At 36.7% G+C, this 14827-nt stretch overlaps 1 long non-coding RNA gene across 1 annotated transcript; it reads left to right on the plus strand.

Annotated features, from left to right (window-relative positions):
- The first annotated feature begins 913 nt into the window (after nt 1–913).
- On the plus strand, nt 914–14447 carry LOC128251253 (uncharacterized). Its single transcript, XR_008267041.2, has 3 exons — nt 914–3039; nt 12234–12353; nt 13551–14447. It is a non-coding gene; the product is annotated as an uncharacterized LOC128251253 (long non-coding RNA).
- The last annotated feature ends 380 nt before the right edge of the window (nt 14448–14827 follow it).

The following is a 14827-nucleotide window of genomic DNA, read 5'->3' on the forward strand; positions in this document are numbered from 1 at the left end:
TAAATTGAACTGAATACACCCTTGTAAAATGTTGGTGTTAGGAAGCGCATCCTGCTATAGAAAGCAATACAAAAAAATTAAGTATGTATAGGCGCAGGAGTGGCTGTGTGGTAAGTAGCTTGCTTACCAACCACATGGTTCCAGGTTCAGTCCCATTGCGTGGCACCTTGGGCAAGTGTCTTCTACTATAGCCTCGGGCCGACCAAAGCCTTGTGAGTGGATTTAGTAGACGGAAACTGAAAGAAGCCCGTCGTATATATGTATATATATGTGTGTGTGTATATGTTGTGTATCTGTGTTTGTCCCCCCAACATCGTTTGACAACTGATGCTGGTGTGTTTAGGTCCCCGTAACTTAGTGGTTCGGCAAAAAGAGTCCGATAGAATAAGTACAAGGCTTACAAAGAATAAGTCCTGGGGTCGATTTGATTCGACTAAAGGCGGTGCTCCAGCATGGCCGCAGTCAAATGACTGAAACAAGTAAAAGAATAAAAGAATAAAAAAATGCAATAAGAACTGACTTGGCTCAGGATGACCCAACCAACCTTTGACAGTATAGGTTGGCTGGGTCACATGCATATCCTCTATATATGAGTGTGTGTGTGTGTGTGTGCATTGATACATATATCTATTTGCTCAAAGTAATAGAGCACTTAATATAAGTTCAATAAAATATCCCTTTTGAATATTCTTTATAAAATTTATATCGTTCAGAGATTTAACATTGCTTATAAATATAAATATATATATATATATATATATATATATATATATATAAACAATATATGAGTATATGCATATATATGTACATGTATGTACATACCTTCATCTACATGTACATATAGATACATAACTGGGTACATGACCTGGCAAAAGAACATGGACAAAATGATAAACAAGGTACAACAAACAAGCAAGCCACATAGAAACATCTCCTTCATCAGCTGCTAGCATTAAAACACCGGCGTTTCGAATATATATATATATATACATACATACATACATATACATATATATTATTTACAGAAAGATAGACAGACAAATTAACAGGCAGGCAGACTGACAGAGAGAAGGGTAGGGATGAGAGAAAAAGAGAGTGGGCTGGAGGGAAAGAAAGACAGAGACTAAGAGATAGACAGACAGGTAAGTAAACTGACAGATATATCAGGAAGGAAGGAAGGAAAAGGAAAAGAAGGTAGGTGGATAGGTAGGTAGGTAGAAATGTATAGGTAGATGTATACATATCTAGTTGTGTGTATATGTGTGTGTGTGTGTGTGTGTGTGTGTGTGTGTGTGCCCATGCTGAAGCAGGAATGCAGTTATCTGCGCAGTAGTGATGGAAAAAAGATGACAACATCAGCTGGCTTTTTAATAGCAGCAGCAATAACAGCAAGCACAGTAGCAGCAGCAATAACAGCAGCAATAACAGCAGCAGCACCATTATTTGTAGTAACAGCAGCAGCAGCAGCAGTTGTATTTGTAGTAGTAGCAGTAACCAATTGCATTTTAAAATATAACCAATAAAAATTACATTGAATGAAACTTGCCAAGATAGTCATAGGCAACACGTAAAGGATAGTTTATATGTGACTGGAAGTATTGTCTAATTTAAACTGCCAATGAAACACAAAACTAATTAAAGTCTATAAAGACCAGTCTAATCAAAGACTGTAGAGAACTAGTCTAATTAAAGGCTGCAGAGCCTAAGTAGGTAATGCGGCTGTTGGTAAAATGTCTGGTGTGAAATATTTGTGATGGACTGGAGATAACAACCTACTGTTTTAGACAGTGAATTAAAAATGAAGGCAATCAATGATTTCATAGATTTAAATATGGTTTTGATCAACTTTTAAAACTGCTAACTGATGTCGCTTAAATCCCTGAAAACGTAGCCAATACGTAGTTACTCTGCTTGCTAGAAGTAACAACCAGGTCTCTTTCAAAATCACACACTGCTGTTTTAAAGGAAAGGAAGGACACGTTAGATAATGTAGTCCTACAGACATTGTGCCTGAAACAAAAGTTAAACAATATAACCAATGAGTAATTGTTCAGATTGCTAGAAATAGCAACCGAATCTCTCTCAAATCACACCCTGCTGTTTAAAACCAAATGAAGGACACATCAGCTAATGTAGTCCTACATACACTATGCCTGAAACAAAAGTTAAACAATATAACCAATGAGTAATTGTTCAGATTGCTAGAAATAGCAACCAAATCTCTCTCAAATCACACCCTGCTGTTTAAAACCAAATGAAGGACACATCAGCTAATGTAGTCCTACATACACTATGCCTGAAACAAAAGTTAAACAATATAACCAATGAGTAATTGTTCAGATTGCTAGAAATAGCAACCGAATCTCTCTCAAATCACAAATCACAACCTACTGTTTAAAAACAAAACAAAGACACATTAGATAATGTAGTCCTACATACACTATGCCTAAAACAAAAGTTAAACCATGCAGCTAATAAGTAGCTGTTCAGATTGCTAGAAATAACAACCAAATCTCTCTCAAATCACACCCTGCTGTTTAAAACCAAATGAAGGACACATCAGCTAATGTAGTCCTACATACACTATGCCTGAAACAAAAGTTAAACAATATAACCAATGAGTAGTTGTTCAGATTACTAGAAATAACAACCAAATCTCTCTCAAATCACACCCTGCTGTTTAAAACCAAATGAAGGACACATCAGCTAATGTAGTCCTACATACACTATGCCTGAAACAAAAGTTAAACAATATAACCAATGAGTAGTTGTTCAGATTGCTAGAAATAACAACCAAATCTCTCTCAGATCACATCCTGCTCTTTTAAAACAAAAGAAGGACACGTCAGCTAATGTAGTCCTACTTGAAACAAATGTCTGTTTGCTCAGTAAAGAATAGCAGCTCCGTGTTACATATTGTTAATTATGACAATACATTTTTGGTACATTTAAAGCCATGGTTTCTTGGCAATCAGCCACAGAAATAGCACAGCAGAGCAACTCTCATACACACACTGCTCATATTCAATACGTACACGAGTAAGTATTTTTCTCATCACCCTGCATATACCATCACCCTGCATATACCATCACCCTGCATATACCATCACCGCCACCACCATCGTCGTTGTTGTCATCATTATTGTCATCATTGTTGTCATTGTTGTTATCAATCTCATCATCATTATCAACATTGCTATCACCATCATCTTTGTTGTTGACATCATTGTTCTCTCACATACACACACATATACACACACTCAACCACACGTACATACATACATCATCACCACCACCACCACCATCTTTTTCTTCTCCTTCATATCCACTTTTCCAGGTTTACATGGGTCAGTTAGAATCTGTTGAAGCAGATTTTCTATGGCTGGATGCCCTTCTTGATATCAACCCTTGCCTGTTCTCAAATTAGATAATATTTCCCTCAGAACCAGATACACTTCCTGAAACCAGTTTCATTCTTCTGTGTGATATCTTGGGCAAGTTTCTTCTGTTACAGCCCCAGGCTAAACAGCCTTGTGAATGAATGTTGTAGACAGAAAGAGAGAAGCTTGCCATATGAGTGGGCACTTGTGTGCATGTGTTGTCATCGCACCATAGTTGTAAATGAGTGTCACCATCATACAGGTAGTGTCTTTTTATTCCTAATCTCCCATGGAAAACATGCTCAATTATGGGGAAGTATTATCTTGCTTGGAAACAAATTATGAAGGTTAGAGAGAGGAAGGGCATAGAATCCACCTTGACAAATTCCATCAGACACATGCCAGTCGTTGGCAGTACCGCTGGACTGGTTCCTGTGCAGGTGGCACGTAAAAGACACCATTTTGAGCGTGGCCGTTGCCAGTACCACCTGACTGGTCTTCGTGCCGGTGGCACGTAAAAAGCACCCACTACACTCTCTGAGTGGTTGGCGTTAGGAAGGGCATCCAGCTGTAGAAACTCTGCCAAATTAGACTGGAGCCTGGTGTAGCCATCTGGTTTACCAGTCCTCAGTCAAATCGTCCAACCCATGCTAGCATGGAAAGCGGACGTTAAACGATGATGATGATGATGATGATGATGATGATGATGATGATGATGATGATGACATGCAAGCATGGAAAAATGAAGGTTAACATGATGATGACGATGATAAGTGTGTGTGTGTGTGTGTGTGTGTGTGTGTGTGTGTGTGTGTGCATGTGTGTGTGTGCGCGTGTATCATCATCAGCAGCAGCAGCAGCAGTAACAGCAGCAGTGTTGTACATCCATTTACCTTGCTGGTATGGGTTGAATGAGTCATCATAGACTAGCCCTTCTGTGTGTCATTTCACAGCTTGGATTCTACAGTTAGACAACTTTCCTACTGTCAACCACTTTACACCCCAGTGTACTGGGGTGCATTTTCTCATGACATCAATATTAGAGCAGTTGATAATTCCTCACCAAGACAAGACTAAAGAGATATCACAACTGTATGCTTTTTCTGCTCATTTCTACTTTGCAGTGTGTATTGGCTGACCAGTCTTTTACATGACAGCAGTAAAAGAGACATGTCAACCCTTCCTTGTCTGATTATTCACCAATCGCTGCAGAGGATATGCAGTGTGGTTGAGCTTAGGAGGCAATTACACTTCCTGAGCTGAGTTCTTTTTTTTTTTGTTCTTTTTTTATGTTTATTATGATGACATTATCGATACATTCTTAAGGCAGTGAGCTGGCAGAATCATTAGCACACCAGGTAAAATGCTTAGTGGCATTTCATCTGTCTTTACATTCTGAGTTCAAATTCTGCCATGGTCAACTTTGCCTTTCATCTTTTGGGGTTGGTAAAATAAGTACCAGTTGAACACAGGGATCAATGTAATAGACTTACCCTTCTCCCAAATTGCTGGCCTTATGCTAAAATTTGAAATCATTATTGATTGTTTCTACAATAAGAAGCAAACAATTAGAGAACCAATTCTTTAACACATGAAATGTTGTTCCAAGAGCTGCAATGAAGAGTTGATGAAAGCTAGAAGCTTGGTGAATACTTTCTTATTGATCAAATTCCTCTCTAAACTTTTTACTAATCTTTGTTTTGTACTTAGTACAAAAATGTATCGTGTACATTTTTACATAACATATATTTTAATTATTGTAACTTGGTGAATTGTAGTAAAAATATTGGTTTCAAATTTTGACACAAGGCCAGCAATTTCAGGGGAGAGGGCAAGTTGATTACATTGACCCCAGTACTGGTACTTTTTTTTATCAACCTCGGTGGGATTTGGGCTCAGAACATAAAGCTAGACAAAATGCTGCTAAGCATTTTGCCCAGCATGCTAAAAACTCTACTAGCTCACTTCTTATGTAGTAAATTTATTGGTTTCAAATTTTGGCACAAGGCCAGCAATTTTAGGGGACGGGTTGAGCCAATCACATCAATCCAAGTGTTTGACCGGTACTTATTTTATCAACCCTGAAAGGATGAAAGGTAAAGCCAACTTCAGCAAAATTTGAACTCGGAATGTCAAGACCGACAAAATGCCACTAAGCACTTGGCCCAGCATACTAATAATTCTGCCAGCTAACCATCCTGTGGTAAAAATGTTAGCAATAATCTTGTTGATATTAAAAAATCATCATTTGTAAAAAGGGTTTAGGTTTCAGACAGCTATAAATATGTGCCACAGGATGTTGTCTAAACTTTACCATGAGCAGAAGCACTATAGAATTAAGAGCAAAAAAAAAAAAAAATCTAAAAGAATGCACTTCTCATATCAAGAAAATACCACTGCACAACCCACCCCAAACATGAGTGGCACACAGTTCCAGTCTCTTCAGGTGCTGAGTCAATCCTGTTATCACCGAGGATTTCCCCTGGTGAAAGTATGTTCTAGCTTGAAATGGACCTCAAAGACTGGCTGTTCCCTCCAAGGCCAGAAAATATTTCAGCTCCTAACTATTGTTGACATTCTGCAAGGCACAAGGGAGGTCCACAATGAAGCACTACTCCAGCATCTGGAATTGTGCTGCTGCTGCTATGCATAATGACATCTTGAACTGCATCCAAAGAAGGGTCACTTGATGGACTGAGGTTCAATCACTCACAGACATGATCCAGCCTCTAACCCGTAAGCCCACAAGCATGCAGTCTCCTCTCTCTGTCTCAGTGCTGGACGGAGTGTTATGGGAAGGGGGCTAGTGGGTACAAGAGGCTGGGGTTGCTAGGAGTGTTAGAGGCACAAGAGGTGCTGTAGGGGCTAGGGTGATACTTTCATGGGGATGGCACTGTATAAGCCTGTGTAGGCTTGGAGGCCTGGTGTGTATGGGGGGGGGGGACAAACTCAAAGGCTGTTGCAGGTGGCAGTAGTAGTAGTAGTAGGAACAGTAGCAACAGTAGTAGCAGCTACAGTTGTAGTAGTGGTGATGGTGGTGGTGGTGGTGGTGGTGGTGGACTTGATGATAGAGATGATAGTGGTAGTAATAATGACAATGATGGCTTGTGGAAATGCTGTTGTTGGTGGTGATACTGGTGATGGTGGTGGTGACAGTAATGATGATGATGATGATGACGATAACAATAATGATGATGATATGGTGGTGGCGGGGGTGATGGTGGTGGGGGTGATATTTATGTTTCTTTACCTCGCTGGCTTTTACACAGCATTAATCTATTATTGCTGCATCACCTACTGCAGCCAGCAACAGTAGCCACAGTTGCAGTGCAGTCATATTGTAGGCATCATTTGTAAAGCTCTTAAATTTTCATCTATAGGCTCTCTCTAACTCTCTCTCTCTCCCACTCTCTTTTTTTTACTTTTTATAATCTACTCTTTGATCTTTTACCAATGTTCCAACCTTTTTCTTTCTCTCCCTCTAAGTATATATATGTGTGTGTGTGTGTGTGTGAGAATACATGCATACATATATATGTATATGTAAACACACACACACACACACATATAGCATTGTACCCACTTTCCTCAATATCATCCAGTATCTCTTTTCCTCTCCTTTTTATATTCATTGATTTGTTCACTCATTTGATATCTGTTTTCTATGCTAGCATGGGTAGATGGGGAGTTAGATGAAGTAGGATTATCTCTCTCTCTCTCTTTCTTTATACATATATGTGTGTGTGTGTGTGTGTGTGTGTGTGTGTGTATATATATATATATATATATATATATATATATATATATATATATATATATATATATATATATATATATATATACATAAGGTTATGAAGGGTATTGGATTCAACCAAACCCAAAGATACAGGTAATACCAAGTAAGTGCTGTATACCGGCTAGTTTTGCCCCTGTCGTTGTATCAACATGAGTGGGGAATATAATATAAGTCGTGTATTAGCGTGTGTATGTATAAAGAGAGAAAAGGATAAAGAGACCAATGGCAAAGTTAGAAATATATTTTATGGATATATATATATATATGTACGTATATATATATATATATATATATATATATATATATATACACGCACACAACTATATAAACACACACATACACACACACACATATATATATGTAACATATGATATAATTATATATGTTTGTGTGTGTGTGTGTGTGTGTGTGTGTGTGTTATCATCATAATCATCATTTAATGTTCAGTTTTTCATGCTTGCACGGATCTGATGGAATCTGTTGAGGTAGATTTCCTGAGCCTGGATGCCATTTCTCTTGCCAACCCCCACCTGTTTCTGAATATGGTAATATTTCCCATGGCCAGACAGGTCTTGCCATGGAAAACTGGAAATGCACAACATCACTTGCATGATAGTGATGCTCATTTACTCCTATCACATGATATCAAAAACACACACACACACACACACACACATGCATATCATCATTATCATCATCAACATCATCATTATCATCATTATCGCTTAATATATGTTTTCCATTTTGGCATGGGTCGAACAGTTTGACAAGAACTGGTAAGCCAGAGGACTGCATCATACTCAAATGTCTGCTTTGGCATGGTTTCTACAGCTGGAGGTTTGGCCTAATGCCATCCACTTTCTTGAGTGTACTGGGTGATTTTTATGTGGCACCATCAGTGATGCCACCATGTAACTTGCAAGACAACACTCCTCAACTGAGGATAGAGTAATATTGAGGGAAGGGGCTTTATGTCAGGTGATAAGAAGTTAGAGTATGGATAGAAACAGGTATCTTGCAGTTGGAGTGCCATACAGTGGGACTGAACTTAAGACCACATGGTTGAGAAGCAAAATTCTTAACCACACAGCTACACTGGTTTAAGCATACTGAAACAGTTGGTATCAGGAAGAGTAGCTGCCTATAAAACACTACCTCTAAAAGTCCCATCCAACCCATGCCAGCTAGGAAAAGTAGATGTATAAACAGTGATGAAGATGATATGCATGCCACTTCTTGCATAATTAATGTATATGTGTATGTGTGTGTGTATGTACATATATATATATATATATATATATATATATATATATATATATATATATATATATATATAAAACAAATAATAAATGAGTATATGCATATATACGTACAGATATGTGCATACCTACATCTACCTGTATATATAGGTGCATATCTGGGTAATATATATATATATATATACACACAGGTGTGGTAGTGTGGTAAGAAGCTTGCTTCCCAACCATATGGTTCTGGGTTCAGTCCCACTATGTAGCACCTTGTGCAAGTGTCATCTACTATCACCTTGGGCCAAGCAAAGCCTTGTGAGTGGATTTGGTAGATGGAAACTGAAAGAAGCATGTAGTGTGTGTGTGTGTGTGTGTGTGTGTGTATCTTTGTGCCTGTGTGTGTATCTTTGTGTCAATGTTTGTGGCCCAACGCCACTTGACAACCAGTGCTGGTATGTTTATGTCCATGTAACAGTTCAGCAAAAGAGACTGATAGAATAGGTACCAGTCAATTCATTTGACTAAAAATTTGTCAAAGGTGGTGCCCCAGCATGGCCACAGTCTACAGATTGAAACAAGTAAATCAGAATACATGTGTGTTTGTGTGTGTGTGTGTGTGTGTGTGTACAGTCTCTCTCTCACATACACACACACACACACACACACATCATTCTCTTATGCTCTTAATTTCTTTGGGTAGCTGCCTTTCTTATTCTCACCTCTCTCTCTCTGAATATCATTATAATATCATTACGTCTCCCTTGATATGAATCTAATTCTCTCTTCCACTCTACTCGATATCATTCAATAATTACTTCTCTTTCTCACCTCAGCCACCCAACTTTCTTAAAATCAATTGATGTCATTTGTCCTGTTGTTTGCTTGCAAACAGTTCATGGTGGTGGTGCGAGAGGGAGAGAGTGCGTTTGTGTGCGTGCGTGAGAAAAAGTGAGAGAGTGCGAGAGAAAGAGAGTGTATGTGAGTGTGAGAGAGAAAGAGAGAGTGTGTGTGTGTGTGAGAGAGAGAGAGAGAGAGAGAGGGAGTATTAGAGAGACAGAGAGTACATGTCAGAATATGTGAGAGAGAGAGAGACAGAGACAGGGAGTGTGTATGTGTGTGTTTGTGTGAGTTCTAATATGTGCGTGTGAATGTCCTTTCTTTTCTCTTTTCCTTTCAAGATATACTAACAGTCACACTTAATGTTACTAGACAAACAAATTGACACACACACACACACTCATATATACATATATATGTGAGTGTGTGGGTGTGTGTGTGTATGTATATGCATATATATGTGTGTAGATATATATATATGTGTGTGTGTGTTTATATATATATATATATATATATATATATATATATATATACACACATACATGATATTACTAACTTATTTCATGCAAGAGCAATTCTGTATCTCTCTGACTTATTAAATCATCAGTTTTATTACCATATTAAGTAATGCATGTATGTGTGTGTATGTCCATGTACAACTATAAATCTGTGTATGGATCAATGCGTATGTGTGTATGTATGTGTACCAACACAACATCCCTCTGCAGTACTACTCATGTGTTTGACCTAGACACTAAGGCAATTTGACCACTTTGCTTGCTTGAAACTAGATTTCCAATAATACTGAAGAAACAGTTTTATGTTTTGAGACATCAAAATAACAACAATGCACACATCTTATATATGTGTGTGCATTTGTGTGTGTGTGTGTGTGTGTGTGTGTGTGTGTGTGTGTGTGTGTAAATAGATAGACAAACAGATAGATAGACAGATACACAAATGCATATATATATATATATATGTGTGTGTGTGTGTGTGTGTGTGTGTGTGTGTGTGTGTGTGTGTGTGTGGTGTGTGTGTGTGGTGTGTGTGTGTCTGTGTAAATAGATAGACAGATAGATAGATACACAAATACATATATATATGTGTGTGTGTGTGTGTGTGTGTGTGTGTGTGTGTAAATAGATAGACAAACAGATAGATAGACAGATACACAAATACATATATATATATATATATATATATATATATATATATATATATGTACATATACATATAAATGTATAATATTATATATAAACACGCACACACGCACAAACACACATATATATATATATATAACTCTCCCACTCTTTCCCTTTTTATATAGTCATACATACATACACATATGAATATACATATATACATATATATATATATATATATATATATATATATAATGTATGTATGTATACATGTATGTATATATATATATATATATATATATATATATATATATCATCATCATATAAATGTATATATGCATGTATATATATATATGTGTATGTGTGTATATATATATAGGGAGAGTGACACAGACATATAAAGGAAGACAGACAGGCAGACAGACAGGCAGACAGACAGATAGACAGATAGAGAGACAAATTGCATGCAATTATTTATAAACTATACTATTTTATCATACTCTAAAGATTTCATGTGGCCGACATTAGTCAACCTTACTCTATGTTAATCTTGAAATATTTCATGCATACTAACAGGTACTGCAGACAAATATCAACTGCAGTCATTGGTGAATTTGAAATTAGTCAGTTTAGCAATACAAACTTCTAACTCAGGTGTGTGTGTGTGTTACAGCACACACTTTTGTATAAAAGTACAAAGTGTGCGCGTGTGTGTGTGAGAGAGAGAGAGAGAGAGAGAGAGAGAGAGAGAGAGAGAGAGAGAGAGAGAGAGAGAGAGAGAGAGAGAGAGAGAGAGAGAGAGAGAGAGAGAGAGAGAGAGAGAGCACGCATGTATATGTGTGCGTTGTATGTGTGTTGCATGTGTGTATGAGTGAAGATGTGTGTATATTGTGTGTGTGTGCGTGTAAGGGAGGGTGTATGTTTGTGTATGTTATGTGTATGTATGTTATGTGTGTGTGTGTATATGTGTGTGCGTGTGTGTGTGCATGCGCACACACGTGTGTACCATGGCTTGGCTTTGCAAACAAAGATTTAAAGAGGTGGATGTCAAAGTTTGTTGCAGGCTTGCTGATGCTTGACAAGTCTGATTCGGCACAAACAGGCCATGACCACAGATGCTGCATGGGAAAGTAGGCTGATTGGGGCTCATTGTAGTGTCCCTGCTTTACCCCTTCTCTCTTGTCTGCAAGGATAGTCCTGCAGGTGTCTTCAAAAGAGGCTGTTTTTAGGTGGACAGTGAGACACCAGGCTTCATGGTCAGTGTGCAAGGGTGGTAACCAATGTGGTAATCAAGCTTATAAAATATTATTATTATTGTTGTTTACAGAATTGTAAAACATAACACAGCTTACCAAATCATTGCATATATATATATGTATATTTATATATATATTTCATTTTTTTAAATATGTATTTTTGATAAGGTTCGTTTTTTCAAGAACAGAAACATGTTAAAATTATCTCTGACAAAATTATAAATTAAAATTCATTTTTTATATTGACGTTTTCAAACTTCTTTTTTATAAATATATATATATATATATATATATATATATATATATATATATACACATATATATGTATGTAGGTAGGTATGACTGTATGTATGCATGCATGTGTATGTGTATATATCATGGCCAAATGAAAACTAAGCATTAAATCTTGATATTTATGTGGTTGTGTGTGTGCATGTATGTGTTTGTTTGTGTGTGGTGGTAATGGTGATGAAAGTGAAATAATGATAGCACAAGGCCAGCAAGGAGGGGGTAAATTAATTACATTGACTCCAGCACTTGACTGTTACTTATTTTATTAACCCTGGAAGGATGAAAGGCAAAGTCAACTCCAATGGAATTTGAACTCGGAACATAAAGACGGACGAAATGCCACTAAACATTTTGGCAAACATGCAAGTGATTCTACCAGCTCAATGCCTTGAATACAGGTAATATTGCTATGATATATTTAGTAATTGCTATTATATCTGCTGTTATATCCACACCTTGGTTTTACACTAGTTCAGATCTTTGGCCACTGCAGAAGCAGGTCTCTCTTTCTTTCCATCGGTGTGTGTGTGTGTGTGTGTGTGTGTGTGTTAGTGTATGTGTGCTTACACGCACATGCGCTTAACGCTCTGAGTTCAAATTCTGCTGAGGTTGACTTTGCCTTGGTAGAATTTGAACTCAGAGCATGCTAATGATTCTGCCAGCTCGCTGCCTTAAGGAATTTTGTCTGACACACAAACAATTCTGTCAATTCTCAACCCAAGTAATATCATTTCTGGTATAGGTTCAAGGCACGAAATTTGTTGGGGAAGGATTAAATAATATCTGATTGGTAGTTTATTTTATCAACCCAGGAAGAATGAAAGGTAAAATTCGACCTTGGCAGGATATGAACTCAGATACTTGGCATCATGACTAAATAACACTAAACATTATGTCTGATGTGCTAATGGTTCTGCCAATCCTTTGCTCCCACTGCCCTAGAAATATCAATAATGAATCAGCATAGAATTAAAGGTTAGTGTGACAATCATTGTTGTAACTATTCTGGTATGCATGTTTGCCTGAATCAAATAAGCAAGATGATATTTTATATGAATCTATGTGTGTTGTAGGTGATTGGAAATGTAGCTAGAGGGGCAGTTGTGTAGCATGGACTAGACTTCAGATGAACTGTGCTCCTCTTAGACATAGTAAATAATGTAAGACTTGCCACCAAGTGTGAATGCTCACCACATGATAGAGTGTGAGAGAGATTGAGAAAGAAAAACAGAGAGAGAAACAAAGGGGAAATGCTATGATAGAGAGAAATGGTAGTCTGTAGATCAATAAATGATTGACTACTTTTAGACTGACCCCTGGGTATACTTAGACTGCATAGCTATGTTGATTAATCACATCTCAGTGGATTTGAAATCTAAACTTATTTCATTGATAGTAATCTAGCATATGTTACTGATAGTTCAATATTTAAGGTGGGGTACCTTTTTTGGATTTTGTTTGGGTTTTCTTTATAATGCTTTTATTACTGATGTTTTTCAGTGAATCAGTTTGTTAGTTAGTACATCTTATGTTTGTGCATCAGACAAGCAATTCTTTAATATTATTGATTAGTTGTATGTTCTCTATTTTCCCAGTGTCTGTTAACAACCTTCATGTTGTACTGAAAGGGTCAATGACACAACCAGGGCTTCTGGAAAAAATATGGCAAGGCAAAACAAAACTATAGGAATACCTCACTTTACAGAAGTAATATGTTCCTGAACATCTGGTTGTAATGCGAAATCCTACAATGTGAATTCATTTTCCAATTGATTTTCATGCTACCAAGAGAGATTGCATTACCATGGACTTTTTCAAAAACAAAAAGAAAAAAGAAAACCAATAGCAACATGAACACCTTTATACATAAATATAACAATTTCCAAACATAAATAATACAATATAGATACATAAAAACACAAAAAATTTCAAGAGGAATAAGTTAGGGAATTTTGAACTAGTTGATCACCCACATTATTCTCCTGATTTTCCCTCCTCTGACTATTATCTCTTCCTCAACATGAAAAAATATTTGGCTGGGAACCATATCGCTGTGATGATGACATCATATCTGCTATTGATGACTTTTATAACTAACAAGATTAAAGCTTCTTCACCAATGGGATCCAAACACTGCAACACTGATGGAAGAAGTATGTGGACCACAAGGAGGACTACATTGGTCACATTTGATGAGAGTATTTTGGTCAACCTTTGAACTTTTCAGCCAACCCTCATACAAGTAATGTTGTTCTTCTCTAGTCTTCTTTGAAAAACATGTCTAGCAATGGAGGAATATTTCCATGCTTGGAAATGCAAAGGTTGATGACAGGAAGGTCATCCAGCCATAAGAAATCTACCTCAACAAATTCCAGCTGACACATGCAAGGATGGAAAAGTGGATCTTAAAATGATAATGATGATAATGATAGCGAAAGTGATGATGATGATAATGAATTTCATTTAGTATTAAATTTCCTTTCTGAAAATTACTTTAATGATTATTTGTTTATTTTATTACTGTTTTCATAATTTACTTTTAAGATATTCTTATCTCTTTCTATTATTTTAATCAAGAATAATATTGATTTTATTTTCAGGCTCATTTCATTTTCACACAAATGAAGTGTTTTGCATATGTTACTGTTTTACAGGAACAAAATAAGATTTCTAAAATTTAAGCACAGCTTTTTAGAATGGCAGGTAATTTTTGGAATTATTTTTCTCTTAAAATTTTATTTATTTTCAATTTCTTATCTACCTCTTCATTATCTTTAATAGTAGTTTATTTATGTTTCATATGTTAGTTACTTTGGAATGAAAACAATTTAAATTATCATTCATCCATTATCATTGTTTTAAAAAAATCTTT

This window comes from Octopus bimaculoides, chromosome 2 (genome assembly GCF_046866305.1).
Source record: "Octopus bimaculoides isolate indiv1 chromosome 2, ASM4686630v1, whole genome shotgun sequence".
NCBI lineage: Eukaryota > Metazoa > Mollusca > Cephalopoda > Octopoda > Octopodidae > Octopus > Octopus bimaculoides.